The sequence below is a fragment of the Oncorhynchus gorbuscha genome, linkage group LG03 (assembly GCF_021184085.1).
Source record: "Oncorhynchus gorbuscha isolate QuinsamMale2020 ecotype Even-year linkage group LG03, OgorEven_v1.0, whole genome shotgun sequence".
Lineage (NCBI taxonomy): Eukaryota > Metazoa > Chordata > Actinopteri > Salmoniformes > Salmonidae > Oncorhynchus > Oncorhynchus gorbuscha.
The window spans coordinates 67,509,450-67,527,634 of NC_060175.1; the positions used below are offsets into that span (position 1 = coordinate 67,509,450).

Here is an 18,185-nt window from a genome sequence, read left to right on the forward strand (position 1 = left end):
TGCTGTTGAGGCTACTGTAGACCTTCATTCCAAAAAGTGTGATTGAATCAATTATTTGGTGACGTGAATATACCATTTCTATAGTTTTCTCTAAAAAGGATAACTTTTTAAATGTTTTACCATTTTTATGAAATTCACTGAGGAGGATGGTCCTCCCCTTCCTACTCTGAGGAGCCTCCACTGACACACACTTATTGTCAGCCCCTGCCTGTGTGCTCAATCTGTGCAGTGCAGGGTGGTCAATGGCGGGAATCCAAATCCTTTTTATTTAAGTATGACGCGTGGTGGGAGGAGACGACACAGCACTTCCTGTTTGAATGAGACACTCACTGGGCATAGATATTGTTACAGACAGACAGAGGGACAGTGTGTGTGTGCGTGTTTCAATGTTGAGCGAGAGAGAGAGAGAGCGATCAGATCAGTCTCATCTGGGCCATTATTAAAAGACATAATAGGCACATCAGACATGTTGTCTTTGTTCTGTTTTTGTAATTGTTCTGACCCCCCTCCCCTCCCCCCCACACACACAATGCATGACTCATCTATTCCCAGATGTCCATCTTTAGTGCTGATATAATTCAGTGAGTATGCTGCTGAGGCTCAGAGAGATAGAGATATGTTTGATCTGTCATTAGCTATAATGCCTGGTGGAGATATGTCTGATCTGTCATTAGCTATAATGCCTGGTGGAGATATGTTTGATCTGTAATAAATTCTAAAGCCTGTGAGATCTAGAGAGTTAGACTAAAGCATGCCAGAAGGTTTGAGTGCCTCATTGGCCATCGACTGTATTAGCAGCACACTCACTCTCTCACTATTGGCCTGTACATGGTCGCCACATGATGTGCTGTTTCTTATCGAGTGTGCGTGGGACATCAGTTAACCTGGTGTCAATTCTAAACAAAATAACAGGAAATACTACCACAGTGTCCAGTGTCTTATCATGATCAGGATAACCCAATCAAACTGTCCTCAATAATTGTAGGTTCATGCTAGAACACTTCATGTCAGAGGGCGTATGTATACGTGGTCAGTAGCAGTGTTGCACATGCTTTAGTTTACACCCAAGTGGGAAGTATGTTAGTCTGTGATTTCTGAATGAGTTTTCTTGGCAAAGATCACTCAGTTGTAGAATCACTTGAGGCCTCGAGGTGTCTGTGTGAGGTCTGGGAAAAGAGAGAGACGAGTGTTTGGAACAACCCCCCTCACTGTGTTAGACTGTTGGCTCTCTCTATGTCACTTGTCTGTGTCTGGTGTCTAGCTGCCGTGCTGCATACATGGCGTGTTCGTCGTAGAGTTCAACTGTGTGTGACCCAGCCGATACTAATCAACGTCCTTCTTCCTCTTCTCTACCTTTACTCTTCAACGGCTTTATTACTCATTCTTCTTCTGTCCTGTCTTCTAGTTCTTGGATGCTCGTCTCTTTCATCTCTTCTGTCTTCCTTAGTGCTCCTCTAGTCTCTTCTTAATGTGCTGATATTCTGTGGTGGATGTCTATTGTCTATTGTTCCCTCTTCTTCGCTGGTAACTCGCTGTGCCCTCTGCTGTGCCCTCTGCTGTCTGAATGCATGTACTGCGTGCATTTTAAACACCAAGGGGTGACACTGGCTGAGCTCATGGAGAAGAAGAAAGGGAAGTTTGGCTGGTTCAGCCAGTCCACAGAGTCACATGGTAAATTGTGCTGTGTGTGTGTGTGTGTGTTTTTCCCTCCCTCATTTCCTTGCTTGTGCTTTGCTACTGGCTTGATGTACGCTCCTCCATTTTTTTTGCGTTCAATCATCTTTACTCACTCAGCCTCTTCGTTAGATCTTGTTCTCATTTTGTCCCGAGTCTTTGATGAAGTAGTGAGTGGGTGGATTTGTGGATTAAACATCAGAAGTACATGAGAGCCAACCAGCAGGTTTTAGGCTTCTAGAGGTTACGAGAGGCCATGCATGTGCATGTTGTAGCCTAGAATTCTCTAGAAATGGACCAAAGGTGAATAATGTATGTATTGTCTGCAGAATACATTGACATGTTGACTATGGAAAGGGTATGCATATTTGTAAATCGGTCAACAGAGATAGATTGCAATGTAAACATCCATTGTGTGGTCATTTCGATGTCATTCATTGTCATTATTGTTTTCTTCCATTTCTGTGCGTTGTGGTTTGGATTTTTCCTTTCAATGTTCTGTGGAGTATTTTTGAACCCTGTACTTGAGCATATGGTTTGTACAGCATCTGCACAGACCCACTAGTATAACGCTTTGAGCCTCTTTAGAAACCACACTATTGTCATCCCATTCACACAGTAAACAACATGGATGATCTGTGCAGGTGCTCCACTGTCTGCCTCTGAGTCAGCCCTGACTGTCAGTGACAGTCCTCAAAGAGCCCTGTGCTTAATCCTGAGGCTATGAAATCATGACACGGTTACTAGATTTAAGCCATAGAACCGAAAGCACTCGCCCATAAGGGTTCTTTAGGTCTGAAACTCAGAGCCATCGTTCGATTGGATCTCACCTTACTTCCTGTGTTTGTGTGATGTCACAGCAAGCGTGCCTGCCAGCGAGACAGAGTCTGTGAACACTGACAACCCCAATGGAGAGGACGATAAGGCTAACTGCTGTGGACCACACTGGTGAGTCTGTCCGTCTGTTAAGGTTCAAGATTCCTTTATGCCTGGATCGACTATTAGCTTGTAAATCTACTGTAATATGTCATTCATGCAAATGGATATTAACAATATGATTTTTAATTTTCCCAGTCAAAAAATTACTAAATCAAAGTACAGGTCAGTTCTCTGTCAGTACTATGTGTCATGAATTTTCTTTGCATGGTCCTGGCATTGTGGAGCCTCATCGTTACGCGCTTGTCCCCCCCCCCCACACACTCACTCCGTTCCCCCTGATCAGTCACTGCACTCCTGCCCATGTCCTCATCATCATCACCACATTCTCATCATCACAATCATTATATCTCTGCCTTTTGTTTAGTCTGTGACACTTAGATTTGAGATCTTCTGTCTTAACAAGCATGATTTCATTACAGTTCACAATTAACCTGTGCAAGAAATCCTGTGTGGACATAACACCACTTCCTAGTTCGAGTCAGAGTGTGACATCACTTCCTCTCCCTTGCAGTCGGCGATGGCGTCACTGGAACCGGTTCTGCCGCAGGAAGTGTCGTGCTGCCGTGAAGTCGGTGTCTTTCTATTGGCTGGTGATCATCCTGGTGTTTCTGAACACGCTCACCATCTCGTCAGAGCACTACAACCAGCCTGACTGGCTCACGGAAGTACAGGGTGGGTAGAGGGTCAAAATGCTATTTCCCAATTACATACCCTCAGCATAATATGCACTTTACAGTGTCTTTGCAGGAACCCAGTATACATCCTATGGTCTGTATGAATCGTACAATCTGCAACATTATTGTACTACAGTGTCCTTGATAATCTGACGATACCCGTGACATAGCCAATAAAATGTTTGTGTTTTTAAAACCAGATACTGTATATCTGCAGCATATTGTAACCCTTCCTACCAGATCCCCCATAGCAATGATCTTTGTAACTGGAACGTGTTGTACTGCAATGTCTACATGCTGATGTCCGCTGCTCTCCAGATGTGGCCAACAAGGTTCTGCTGGCTTTGTTCACGTGTGAGATGCTGGTGAAGATGTACAGTCTGGGCCTGCAGGCCTACTTCGTGTCCCTGTTCAACCGCTTCGACTGCTTCGTGGTGTGTGGCGGCATCGTGGAGACCATCCTGGTGGAGCTGGCCGTCATGTCTCCTCTGGGCATCTCTGTGTTCCGTTGTGTCCGCCTGCTACGCATCTTCAAGGTCACACGGTGAGACTGGGAGAGGCTGGACATAGACTGATGTTGTGGAGGTGTATTATGGGTAAAATGTTTGCCTCTGTGATACTTTCACCTCGTATCTTGTTCTTTACTCACTGGTTTGATTTGTCATATACTGTTGGAAGAATGTATTTCGGTGTCTAGGTTTGTGTGTGCATATGTGTGTTTGTGTGTTGTGCATTCATCTTAACCTCTCTAGGGTACGTGGGACGATAGCGTCCCACCTCGCAACAGCCAGTGAAACTGCAGGGCGCCAAATTCAAAACAACAGAAATCCCATAATTAAAATTCCTCAAACATACAAGTATTTTACACCATTTGAAAGATACACTTGTTGTAAATCCAGCCATATAGATTAAATGAATCACTAACCTTTCATGATCTTCATCAGATGACACTCATAGGACTTCGTGTTACACAATACATGTATGTTTTGTTCGGTAAAGTTCATATTTATATCTGAGTTTACATTGGCTCGTTGTGGTCAGAAATGCATTGTCTCAAACAAACATCCGGTGAAAGTGCAGAGAGCCACATACAGACAGAAATACTCATCATTAACATTGATAAACTACACAAGTGTTTTCATGGAAATATAGATAAACTTCTCCTTAATGCAACCGCTGTGTCAGATTTCAAAAATGCTTTACGGCGAAAGCACACTTTGCGATTATGTTAGCCAGCCACAGAAACGCATACAGCCATTTTCCAGCCAAGGAGTGTCACAAAAGTCAGAAATAGCATTAAAATTAATCACATACCTTTGATGATCTTCATCTGGTGGCACTCCCAGGTCTCCATGTTAGACAATAAATGTTCGCTTTGTTCGATAATGTCCCTCTTTATGAGCAAAAACCTCCTTTTTGTTCGCACGTTTTTTAAAGTACAATAAAAGTTAGTAGAAACATGCCAAACAATGTTTAAAATCAATCCTCCGGTTGTTTTTGCCATAAATAATCAATAATATTTCAACTGGACAAAAGCTTTGTCAATAGGAAAGGAGAAACAAGAAAGGCGCGTTCACGATCAGGGCGCATGGCTGATGAATGGAAATTTCCACTGGTCACTGATTGAAAGTGCTATATCTCCCTCATTTTTCTGAGTAAAAGCCTGAAACAATGCCTAAAGACTGGTTACATGTAGAGGAAGGTACAGAGCTCATGAACTGGGTCCTAAGTCTTTGTATGGTGGATAGGCTTTCAATGGAAAAAACCCCTTTCAAAATAATATTACTTCCTGGTTGGAGTTTCCTCAGTTTTTCGCCTGCCATATCAGTTCTGTTATACTCACAGACATAATTTTTTAACAGTTTTGGAAACGTTAGAGTGTTTTCTATCCACATCTACTAATTATATGCATATCCTATATTCTGGGACTGAGTAGCAGACAGTTTAATTTGGGCATGCTTTTCATCCAAACTTCCGAATGCTGCCCCCTACCCTAGTGAAGTTAACCCTCTCTCTCTCTATGCCCTTTAGCCACTGGGCATCTCTCAGTAACCTGGTGGCGTCGCTGCTCAACTCCATGAAGTCCATCGCTTCCCTGCTGCTTCTGCTCTTCCTCTTCATCATCATCTTCTCCCTGTTGGGCATGCAGCTCTTCGGAGGCAAGTTCAACTTCGACGAGACGATAACCAAGAGGAGCACCTTCGATAACTTCCCCCAGGCACTACTCACAGTGTTTCAGGTAGGCCGCCTCTACCCGCCTCTCTCAGAGTGATTATTGACCTATTGACGTTGTGATGACGTTGCGATGCTGTTGCGACGACGTTGCAATAACGTTGTGACGACGTTGAGATTATGTTGTGATATGACGTTGTGATGACTTGTAGATAATAAGATAATAACATTGTAGCAATGTCGGAATGACGTTGTGAAGACTTGTAATAATAACATTGTAATAATGTTGTGATGGGATGACATTGTGACGACATTGCGTTACCCTGTTGTGCGACTCAGATCCTGACAGGCGAGGATTGGAACGCTGTGATGTATGATGGCATCATGGCGTACGGTGGACCCTTCTCATCGGGCATGGTCGTCAGCATCTACTTCATCATACTCTTCGTCTGCGGAAACTGTATCCTGTTTCTAACACATGGATTCCACTGTCTGTAGCTGTCTAGAGTTTAGGTCAATGTTATCCGCTGGTTCTAGAGAGCCACAATATGTGCAGGCGTCATGAGTTACTCTTCATGAGTACATGGTTTGTTGAATCAATTACGCTAGTCCTGAGCGGGAACAAAACCCTGCACACATTGCAGGCCCACAGGACCAGGAGTGAAGAACAGTGCATTACATTGAACGTTAGGTGAACGTTGTAGCTCTGTTGGCCTTATGACCTGTGTGTAATCAGACATCCTGCTGAACGTCTTCTTGGCCATCGCCGTTGACAACCTGGCAGACGCAGAGAGCCTGAACACAGCGCAGAAGGAGGAAGAGGAGGAGAAGGAGAGGAAGAAGAGTTCCAGGTAATGCCGATACTGTCTGACTGATAGGAGATAGTGATGTGGTTTTGTTTTTCCTCCGTACCTGACATTTGATTTGATTTGACATGGAGGTTGTCTTCTGTTTGGGATCATTTTCTTCAGAAGTGATACAGACAAGACAGAGGATCTGAAACCTGAAGGCCAGGATGGAGAGATCAAGGTAATCACAGGCTGACTTCTAGTTTCAGAGATTAGAAAGTCAGAGGAGAGCAACCCATAACCACACAGAGGTACCATTAGATAACAAATTGTGCTGGTAATCCTTGGATATTTATTCACGTCTGCATTTTTAGCAACTTAGAATGGTACGGTGAGGTTAAACCATGTGTCATTCATAACAGTACTGATACGGTTCTGACATGTCATTTGTGTCTGCATGGGTGTAGCTTCCATTGGAGGAGGAAGTGGAAGAGGAGAAGGAGCCGTATCCCACTCCAGATACTCCAGGTAAACTCTTCTGGTCTGAGGTCAGTGTCCTAGCTTTGATGCTGTAGCTTCTGTGCCCTGACACTGCTTTGTCTCCGATCCTGGGTATCCCCAGTTGGTGACGATGACGACGACGACGATGAGCTCCCGGATGTTCCGATTGGGCCACGTCCTCAGAGGCTGTCGGACCTCAGCGTCAAGGAGAAGACTCCGCTCATCCCTGAGGGCAGCGCTTTCTTCATCTTCAGCAACACTAACCTGTGAGTAGGCCTCAGTTCAAAACATGGGATATTATGCAAACACACGCACACTGACTTTTTTGCATACTGTCCCAACAGATCCATAGATGATGCTATCTCAATTGCTATCCACACTGCCCTCACCCACCTAGATAACAGTAATACCTATGTGAGAATGCTGTTCATAGACTACAGCTCAGCATTCAACACCCTTCGTCCCCTCAAGCACCAAGTCACCAAGCTTTAGTACTGTGGGTCTGAACAGCTCCCTCAGCAACTGGATCCTGGACTTCCTTACGGGCCGACCCCAGGTGGTGAGGGTAGGCTACATCACCTCCTCAACGCTGACTTTCAACTTAGGGGCCCCACAGGGGTGTGTGCTTAGTCCTCCCCTGTACACCTTGTTCTCCCACGACTGCATGGCCAGGCATGACTCCAACCCAATCATCAAGTTTACTGACGACACGACAGTGGTAGGACAGATGACCGTTGATGATGTGTCAGCCTACTGGGAGGAAGTCAGTGACCTGGCAGTGTGGGGCCAGAGTACCAACTTTTCCCTCAATGTCAGTAAGCCCAAAGAGCTGATCGTGGACCACAGGAAACAGGGGCGTGAGCACGCCCCCATCCACATTGACAGAGCTGCAGTAGAGCAGGTCGAGAGCTTCAAGTTCCTCTCTGTCCAAATCAATAAAGACTTAAAATGCTCCAAACACATGTGCACAGTTGTGAAGAAGGCGCAACAACACCTCTTCTCCCTCAGGAGATTAGAAAGAGTTTGGCATTGGACCTCAAATCCTCAAAGTTCTACAGCTGCACCATTGAGAGCATTTTGACTGGCTGTATCCCTGCCTGGTATGACAATAGCACTGCCCTCGATCACATGGCGCTACAGAGGGTGGAGTGGACAGCCCAGTGCATTATTTGGGCCGAGCTCCCTACCATCCAGGACATTTATATCGGGCGGTGTGGTAGAAAGGCCCGGAAAATCGTTAAAGACCAACCACCCAAGCCATAGACTATTCTCTATGCTTCCGCACGGTAAGCCGTACCGGTGCGTCAAGTCTGGCACCAACAGGCTCTTGAACGGCTTCTATCAATATGATTGATAAATAGCTAACAAAATAGCTACACGGACTATCTGAGTTAAACTTGTATATTTATTGACCTAGTTTTGTTTTTACGCAGACTCACATTGCCCTACACACTCACTCACACACACTCACTCCATCTGCTCAATCACACATAATATGCACATACATTTATATTCATACCTTGTATATTTATTGACCTAGTTTTGTCTTTACGCACACTCTACACACCCACTCACATACAAGCTGCTTCTACTCTGTTTATCTTCTATCCTGTTGCCTAGTCCCCTTACCCCTATACATATCTACCTCCATCACTCCAGTGTCCCTGCACATTGTAAATATGGTATTGAACTGAGCCTGTATATAGTATGGTATTGAACTGACCCTGTATATAGTATGTTATTGAACTGACCCTGTATATAGTATGGTATTGAACTGAGCCTCTAAAGAGTATGGTACTGAACTGACCCTGCATATAGCATGGTATTGAACTGACCCTGTATATAGTATGGTATCGAACTGAGCCTGTAAAGAGTATGGTATTGAACTGACCCTGTATATAGTATGGTATTGAACTGACCCTGTATATAGTATAGTAATGAACTGACCCTGTATATAGTATAGTATGGTATTGAACTGACACACACACACACACACACACACACACACACACACACACACACACACACACACACACACACACACACACACACACACACACACACACACACACACACACACACACACACACACACACACACACACACACACACACTCAGAAATAATGTAATTTCATGGCTTTCTTTCTCAGGGTCCGGGTAGCCTGCCACAAGCTGACCAACCACCACATCTTCACCAACCTCATCCTGGTCTTCATCATGCTGAGCTCTGTGTCTCTGGCTGCTGAGGACCCCATACGCAACTTCTCCGCACGCAACATCGTATGTAGGCTGCAGCAGCTCTGACATTCAAAATAACATTTAAAGCTGCAATATGTAAGCTGCTTTTGCATCTGGGTTTTGTACACCAGCTTCAAACAGCTGTAAAAAACAATATTTTTGGTAATTGAAAATACATTTCTTAGTGGTTTATATGGTAATTAGGCAAACTATTAGAACCAACTGGGAAATGGCGGGGCCAATTCTGCATATTGCATTTACATTTACATTACATTTAAGTCATTTACCTTTAATAGCACCAAGATGATGTCTACTTCCATGAAAGTAATTTCACAGTAATTGTACAGTAATGCCATTAAGATCATGTTTAATGGTAATATGGAATATCCATGTTAAAAACAAAACTTGAACTAAAAACTCAAACCTGTACTTTTGTGAACAATTTAGGACGGTTGATGCATTCTGAAGTTGTTGATGTCATGTGGTGATGCCTTGGCCTCCTGTTAAACGTTCACATTGCCTTTTGCAGATACTTGGTTATTTTGACTATGCTTTCACGGCAATCTTTACTGTTGAGATCCTGTTGAAGGTAAATGCTTTCCCCCTGTGTGTGTGTGTGTGTGTGTGTGTGTGTGCTGTGCTCTACTGCTTGTGTGGTAACACTCCAACCTTCTCGTTGCTTTCCAGATCCTAGGCTATGCAGATTATGTCTTCACTAGTATGTTTACCTTTGAGATCCTGTTGAAGGTAACCTGGTTTCTATGACAACCATAGCCTTGCTGCACTCCCCTGTCTACTGTACGTCGCCTGCTTGTACTTTGTCTGTCTGCAACCACCACGGCACCTCATTTTAATCACAAACGGACCTGAAGCTCAATAGATAACATCAGTTGTTATCCGATGAGTTGTTATTATTTTAATTTGGAGCCAAAAGAGGGGGGGAGGGCAATATATATTTGTGTACATTTTTGGAGAGTAGCATGATCCACTGCATTCTTATTGGGTCCAGTTTAAACTGCACCCTGTAAAGATGAGGGCTCATGGTAGGTCACCTCTTTGTGAATCTCCACCATAGAGATTCCTACCCTGGTTGCCAGATCTGTTTCTCCTTTAGCCAACGAGTTCTGAGTTTGGCCTGAACTAAAGCATAAACAGATCTGGCATCCACATCCTATTGGTATGATGTTGCCATCCCATCCCCCGCGAGTACTTCCACAGAATGTGCATGAAACCACGACACACATGAATCACTCTGAAGCAATTTGACTACTCTTTTGAATGTAACCTTACCCCCCCTTACCCCCCACCCCTCCCCAGTTTGAGCGATCTTTGCAGTTTGAGCGATCTTTGTTATAATCTTTATAGGAAATGAATAGCAATATCTCTGAAATAATGTGTCCAATGTCAGAACAGTTCTCATTTGTCTATGTTTTAAATGTCGTTGCCTGTGTGCTGTCATGTGTGTGTGTGTGTGTGTGTGTGTGTGTGTGTGTGTGTGTGTGTGTGTGTGTGTGTGTGTGTGTGTGTGTGTGTGTGTGTGTGTGTGTGTGTGTGTGTGTGTGTGTGTGTGTGTGTGTGTGTGTGTGTGTGTGTGTGTGTGTGTGTGTGTGTGTGTGTGTGTGTGTGTAAGAGAGAGATGTGCAGGTGTCAACGATTGTCTGATATGCAATTAAATTTGTACTTTGTTTATGTCTGAGTTTCTGTAGAAACCCATTTGTCTGGCATTGATTATCACATTGAGAAGCATGCGTAGGAGTTTCAGTAAGAGTGGAACTAGATCTGTGTGTAGGTGGACGTGTTTCACTATACTGGGTGTGGACCAGAAGTCCCCACAAGAGTGTCCCCACAAGGAAAAATACTATTTCTAGGGGATTTAGGGTTAAAGTTCAAATTAGTGGGAGGGTTAGGATTAGGGTTAATGGGAATCAATTGTTTGTCCCCACAAGGTTTGACAAACAAGACGGTGTGTTTGTCTGCCCACGTCTATGTCATCTACAGTTATGGCTAAAGCTGTTGTGTCTAGTAAGGGACAGCCCAGTGTGTAAGTTCAGGATATCTGATGCCAGTATCTCTGTGCTCTCCAGATGACAGCGTTTGGGGCTTTCCTCCATAAAGGAGCCTTCTGCAGGAACTACTTCAACCTGCTGGACCTACTGGTGGTGGGAGTCTCTCTGGTGTCGTTCGGCATTCAGTACGTAACCAATCCATCCCTCCAACAATCAAGCAACCAACCAATGTGGCCATAACTGTCTCTGTTTGGTGTTCAGGTCATCCGCCATCTCTGTGGTGAAGATCCTGCGTGTGCTGAGGGTGCTGCGGCCCCTGAGGGCCATCAACAGAGCCAAGGGCCTCAAGGTGAGACAGGGGTCCAGTTGGCCACAGTGGAACAACTGTTTAACAACGCATCCAGAGAAAAACAGTTCTAACTAGCACACTTCCACAAAGGAACCGGACGCTGAAATCTCCTGCAAATCATCATGCATCAGGGTAGAGGGTTCAATGAGGTTAATTCATCCCTTAATTCTCTCTCGTCTCCTCTGTTTTTGACCCCTGACCCTGCAGCATGTGGTCCAGTGTGTATTTGTGGCCATCAGGACCATTGGTAATATCATGATCGTCACCACGCTGCTACAGTTCATGTTCGCCTGCATAGGAGTGCAGCTCTTCAAGGTACCTACTTCCATTGCAGTATGACGGAATGAGTGTTGTGCGTGTGCAATTCATTATACAGTTGAAGTCGGAAGTTTACATACACCTTAGCCAAATACATTTAAACTCAGTTTTTCACAATTCCTGGCATTTAATCCTAGTAAAAATGCCCTGTCTTAGGTCAGTTAGGATCACCACTTTATTTAAAGAATGTGAAATGTCAGAGAGAATGATTTATTTCAGCTTTTATTTATTTTGTCACATTCCCAGTGGGTCAGAAGTTTACATACACTCAATTAGTATTTGGTAGCATTGCCTTGAAATGGTTTAACGTTTCGGGTAGCCTTCCACAAGCTTCCCACAATAAGTTGGGTGAATTTTGGCCCATTCCTCCTGACAGAGCTGGTGTAACTGAGTCAGGTTTGTAGGCCTCCTTGCTCACACACGCTTTTTCAGTTCTTCCCACAAATGTTCTATAGGATTGAGGTCAGGGCTTTGTGATGGCCACTCCAATACCTTGACTTTGTTGTCCTTAAGCCATTGTGCCACAACTTTGGAAGTATGCTTGGGGTTATTGTCCATTTGGAAGACCCATTTGCGACCAAGCTTTAAGTTCCTGACTGATGTCTTGAGATGTTGCTTCAATATATCCACATAATTATCCTACCTCATGATGCCATCTATTTTCTGTAGTGCACCAGTCCCTACTGCAGCAAAGCACCCCCACGACAAGATGCTGCCACCCCTGTGCTCCATGAATGGGATGTGTTCCTCGGCTTGCAAGCCTCCCCCTTTTTCCTCCAAACATAACAATGGTCATTATGGCCAAACAGTTCTATTTTTGTTTCATCAGACCAGAGGACATTTCTCCAAAAAGTACGATCTTTGTCCCCATGTGCAGTTGCAGATTGTAGTCTGTCTTTTTTATGGCGGTTTTGGAGCAGTGGTTTCATCCTTGCTGAGTGGTCTTTCAGGTTATGTTGATATAGGACTCGTTTTACTGTGGATATAGATACTTCACAAGGTCCTTTGCTGTTGTTCTGGGATTTATTTGCACTTTTCACACCAAAGTACGTTCATCTCTAGGAGACAGAAAGCGTCTTCTTCCTGAGCGGTATGACGGCTGCGTGGTCCCATGGTGTTTATACTTGCGTACTATTGATTGTACAGATGAATGTGGTACCTTCAGGCATTTTGAAATTGCTCTTAAGGATGAACTATTTCTTTTTCTGACGTCTTGGCTAATTTCTTTTGATTTTCCCACGATGTCAAACAAAGAGGTAGAAGGTAGGCCTTGAAATACATCCACAGGTACATCTCCAATTGACTCAAATGATGTCAATTAGCCTATGAGAAGCTTCTAAAGCCATGACATCATTTTCAGGAATTTTCCAAGCTGTTTAGTGTAGGTCGATTTCTGACCCACTGGAATTATGATACAGTGAATTATAAGTGAAATAATCTGTCCGTAAACAATTGTTGGAAAAATAACTTGTGTCATGTACAAAATAGATGTCCTAACCGACTTGCCAAAACTATAGTTTGTTAACAAGAAATTTGTGGAGTGGTTGAAAAACACTTAGGTTGGAGTCAATAAAACTTGCATGAAAACCTCCGACTTCAACTGTATGTGTGTGGTAGTGTGTGATTAGAATAGCAGCTGTTGATGTTCTGTTCTCTCGCTCAGGGCAAGTTCTATCGCTGCACAGACGAGGCCAAGTCCAGCCCGGATGAATGCAAGTGAGTTGGATTGCGCTCCATCTTTTCCTCCTTGCGCTATGCTGGATACAATTGTAAGCTTACCGTTGTGCGTGTGCATATGTCCGTATGCTAATGTGTCACACAGATACGTCAATCTGTGTGCAAAAGTGTAACGTCTTCTTCTCTCCTCGCGTAGAGGCACATACATCCTGTATAAGGATGGCGACACAGTGTTGCCTGCGGTCAGGGAGAGGATCTGGTACAACAGTGACTTCAACTTTGACAACGTCCTCATGGCCATGATGGCTCTGTTCACCGTCTCTACATTTGAAGGCTGGCCTGCGTAAGAGCCTCTCACAGATACGCACACGCACACACGCACGCAGCGAAAGCGTACGCGAACATACACACTCCTACGTATATGTGCGTGTCCAGACGTTCATTTTGACCACGCGTCTCACTGACTTAGTGTGCGTTTGTTTCCGTGGCTCAGTCTGCTGTACAAGGCCATCGACTCCAACCGAGAGAATATGGGTCCCATCTACAACTACCGCGTGGAGATCTCCATCTTCTTTATCATCTACATCATCATCATCGCCTTCTTCATGATGAACATCTTTGTGGGTTTCGTCATCGTCACCTTCCAGGAGCAGGGAGAGAAAGAGTACAAGAACTGTGAGCTGGACAAAAACCAGGTAAGAGCCTTTGTGTGTGTGTGTGTGTGTGTGTGTGTGTGTGTGTGTGTGTGTGTGTGTGTGTGTGTGTGTGTGTGTGTGTGTGTGTGTGTGTGTGTGTGTGTGTGTGTGTGTGTGTGTGTGTGTGTGTGTGTGTGTGTGTGTGTGTGTGTGTGTGTGTGTGTGTGTGTGATTAACTCTGTGTTCTCTCTACCATCTCTAGCGTCAGTGTGTAGAGTATGCTCTGAAGGCTCGTCCACTGCGGAGGTACATCCCTAAGAACCCCTACCAGTATAAGTTCTGGTATGTGGTTAACTCCACTGGCTTTGAGTACGTCATGTTCGTTCTCATCATCCTCAACACACTGTGTTTGGCGATCCAGGTGAGTCCCAACTGCCAGCCCTCTATAGCCCTATATAGCCCTAAATAGCCCTATATAGCCCTCTATGGCCCTCTACAGCCCTCTATAGCTCTAAATAGCCCTCTATAGCTCTATATAGCCCTCTAAAGCCCTCTATGGCCCTATATGGCCCTCTATAGCCCTACATTGCCCTCTTTGGCCCTCTATATGCGTCGATAGCCCTATATAGCCCGCTATAGATCTAAATAGCCCTATATAGCCCTCTATAGCTCTAAACAGCCCTATAAAGCCCTCTATAGCTCTAAATAGCCCTATATATGCCTATATAGCCCTCTATAGCTCTAAATAGCCCTATAGCTCTAAACAGCCCTATAAAGCCCTCTATAGCCCTATAAAATATATATAGCCCCTATAGCCTAAATAGCCCTATATATATAATAATAATAATATAATAATATATGCCATTTATGCCTATATAGCCCCCTATATGCCTATATAGCTTTTATCCAAAGCGCTCTAAATATCCCTTACAGTCATGTGTGCATACATTCTACGTATAGCCCTCTATAGCTCTAAATAGCCCTCTATAGCTCTAAATAGCCCTCTATATGCCTATATAGCCCTCTATAGCTCTAAATAGCCCTCTATAGCTCTAAATAGCCCTCTATATGCCTATATAGCCCTCTATATGCCTATATAGCCCTCTATAGCTCTAAATAACCCTCTATAGCTCTAAACAGCCCTATAAAGCCCTCTATAGCTCTAAATAGCCCTCTGTAGCCCTCTATATGCCTATGTAGCCCCCTATAGCTCTAAATATCCCTATATAGCCCCCTATAGCTCTAAATAGCCCTCTGTAGCCCTCTATATGCCTATATAGCCCTCTATAGCTCTAAATATCCCTATATAGCTCTAAATAGCTCATTATAGCCCCATATAGCCTTCTATAGCCCTCTATATGCCTATATAGCCCCCTATATGCCTATATAGCCCCCTATAGACCTCTATATGCCTATATAGCCCTCTATAGCTCTAAATATCCCTATATAGCCCTCTATAGCTCTATATAGCCCTCTGTAGCCCTATATAGCCCCCTATAGTATTCTATAGCCCTCTATATGCCTATATAGCCCTCTATAGCTCTAAATATCCCTATATAGCCCTCTATAGCTCTATATAGCCCTCTGTAGCCCTATATAGCCCCCTATAGTATTCTATAGCCCTCCATATGCCTATATAGCCCTCTATAGCTCTAAATAGCCCTCTATATGCCTATATAGCCCTCTATAGCTCTAAATCGCCCTCTATAGCTCTAAATAGCCCTATGTAGCCCTCTATAGGCCTATATAGCCCTCTATAGCTCTAAATCGCCCTCTATAGCTCTAAATAGCCCTATGTAGCCCTCTATAGGCCTATATAGCCCTCTATAGCTCTAAATAGCCCCCTATAGCCTTCTATAGCCCTCTATATGCCTATATAGCCCCCTATAGACCACTATATGCCTATTTAGCCCTCTATAGCTCTAAATAGACCACTATAGCTCTAAATAGCCATATATAGCCCTCTATTGTTATGCCGGTGAATGAGGACCCAAAAGCGACTTTACAGAAACAGAGTTTATTCCAAGTCAAAACAGGAATACTGAAACCCTCTAGTCAGTAGAGGGGAACAACTGAAGATGCGACCACAGACTGCAGGTCGCTTCGGGAAGGCGCAGGCCGTAGCTGATCTAGACACCTGCTCACACGCAGCATCTGAAGAAGGCAAAAAACATGACAGGACGGAACGAGGACATAGAACAGCAAACATCAAACAAGGATCCGACAAGGACAGAAGCGGAAAACAGAGGGAGAAATAGGGACTCTAATCAGAGGGCAAAATAGGGGACAGGTGTGAAAGAGTAAATGGGGTAGTTAGGAGAATGAGGAACAGCTGGGAGCAGGAACGGAACGATAGAGAGAGAGAGCGAGAGAGGGAGAGAGGGAGGGGGAGAGAAAGGGATAGAAAGAGGGAAAGAACCTAATAAGACCAGCAGAGGGAAACGAATAGAAGGGGAAGCACAGGGACAAGACATGATAATCAATGACAAAACATGACATCTATAGCTCTAAATAGCCCTCTATATGCCTATTTAGCCCTCTATAGCTCTAAATAGACCACTATAGCTCTAAATAGCCCTCTGTAGCCCTCTATAGGCCTATTTAGCCCTCTATAGCCCCCGTAACCTTCTATAGCCCACTCTCTGTTCTCTCTCTGTCTCTGTGCCTGGGTCTATTTCTCTGTCCCAATATGTGTATCTGTGTCTGAGTCTATTTCTCTGTCCCTCTGTGTCTCTGTGTCGGGGTCTATTTCTCTGTCCCTCTGTGTCTCTCTGTGTTCTGTGACACTTTGTCAGACTCGTTAACCCATATATATATATATATATACACTGCTCAAAAAAATAAAGGGAACACTTAAACAACACAACACTTCTGTGAAATCAAACTGTCCACTTAGGAAGCTACACTGATTGATCAGCCTGTAGTGTGGCTTTCCACTTTAATTTTGAGTGTCATTCCAAATCCAGACCTCCATGGGTTGATAAATTTGATTTCCATTGATCATTTTTGTTTGATTTTGTTGTCAGCACATTCAACTATGTAAAGAAAAAAGTATTTAATAAGAATATTTCATTCATTCAGATCTAGGATGTGTTATTTTAGTGTTCCCTTTATTTTTTTTGAGCAGTGTGTACATATATATATGTCAGTACCTCAGTCCCATCTCATCATCCTTCTTTCTGCTCTTCAATGCCCCTTTCTCTCTCATCCTCCGACCCCCCCCCCCTCTCTCCCTCTCTCTCCATTTCCTCAGCACTATGGCCAGTCCCACCTGTTCAACTACGCCATGGACGTCCTCAACATGGTCTTCACTGGCGTCTTCACAGTAGAGATGATCCTCAAACTGATTGCCTTCAGACCCAGGGTGAGTCAGTCAGACCCAGGGTGAGTCAGTCAGACCCAGGGTGAGTCAGTCAGACCCAGGGTGCCTCTCAGCTTGCATCATAGACCAGTTAACTCACCCCTCTCACTCCTCTCATCCCCCTGTCTTTCTGTCAAGCATTTCCCCCTGTAGTATTGACCTTAACATCCCCCCCTCCCCCGCTCACCCTTTCCCTCTCTACTTCTTACCCTCCACTGACCCTCCTACCCCTCTCCCTACCTCCCCCTGCGGTGCGCTCTGTACCCTGGCCTGTAGGGGTATTTTGGAGACGCCTGGAACGTCTTCGATGCCCTGGTGGTGATCGGCAGCGTAGTCGACATCATTCTCAGTCAGGTAGATGTGAGTATTGTAATAGACCTGCCCTCCTCTCTGCCTCCTCTGCCTTCCTTCCTTCCTTCCTTCCTTCCTTCCTTCCTTCCTTCCTTCCTTCCTTCCTTCCTTCCTTCCTTCCTTCCTTCCTTCCTTCCTTCCTTCCTTGCCTCCCTCACCTTTTTCTAGACTCACTCCTAAAGCCAGTCTTTCAGGGCTGGTCACCCATAGGTCTTGATCAGGGTTCCCCAACTAGCGTCACAGGCCGCGGATGTTCTCTGAGCAATAAAAACGACATTTATTTGTATTTATTTTTGGGCATCTTCATTTTTGGACTTAAAAATATAATAAAACTACCAGGAAATCAACTCCAAGTGATTGGTTTGAAATGATTATGTTTTAGTCAAATATTATATCTGTTTGGGCTCCTTGCGATCAATTTGCAGTCTACAAATGATTTGTAAATATGTTCCGGGCCCCCCGACCGTCCGCTCAAGAAAAAAACTGCCCCCGCCGCTGAATT

General features: G+C 44.4%; 1 pseudogene; it reads left to right on the forward strand.

The window, feature by feature from the left end:
- Positions 1-18,185, forward strand: part of LOC124031758 — a 101,152-nt pseudogene that overhangs the window by 62,648 nt on the left and 20,319 nt on the right.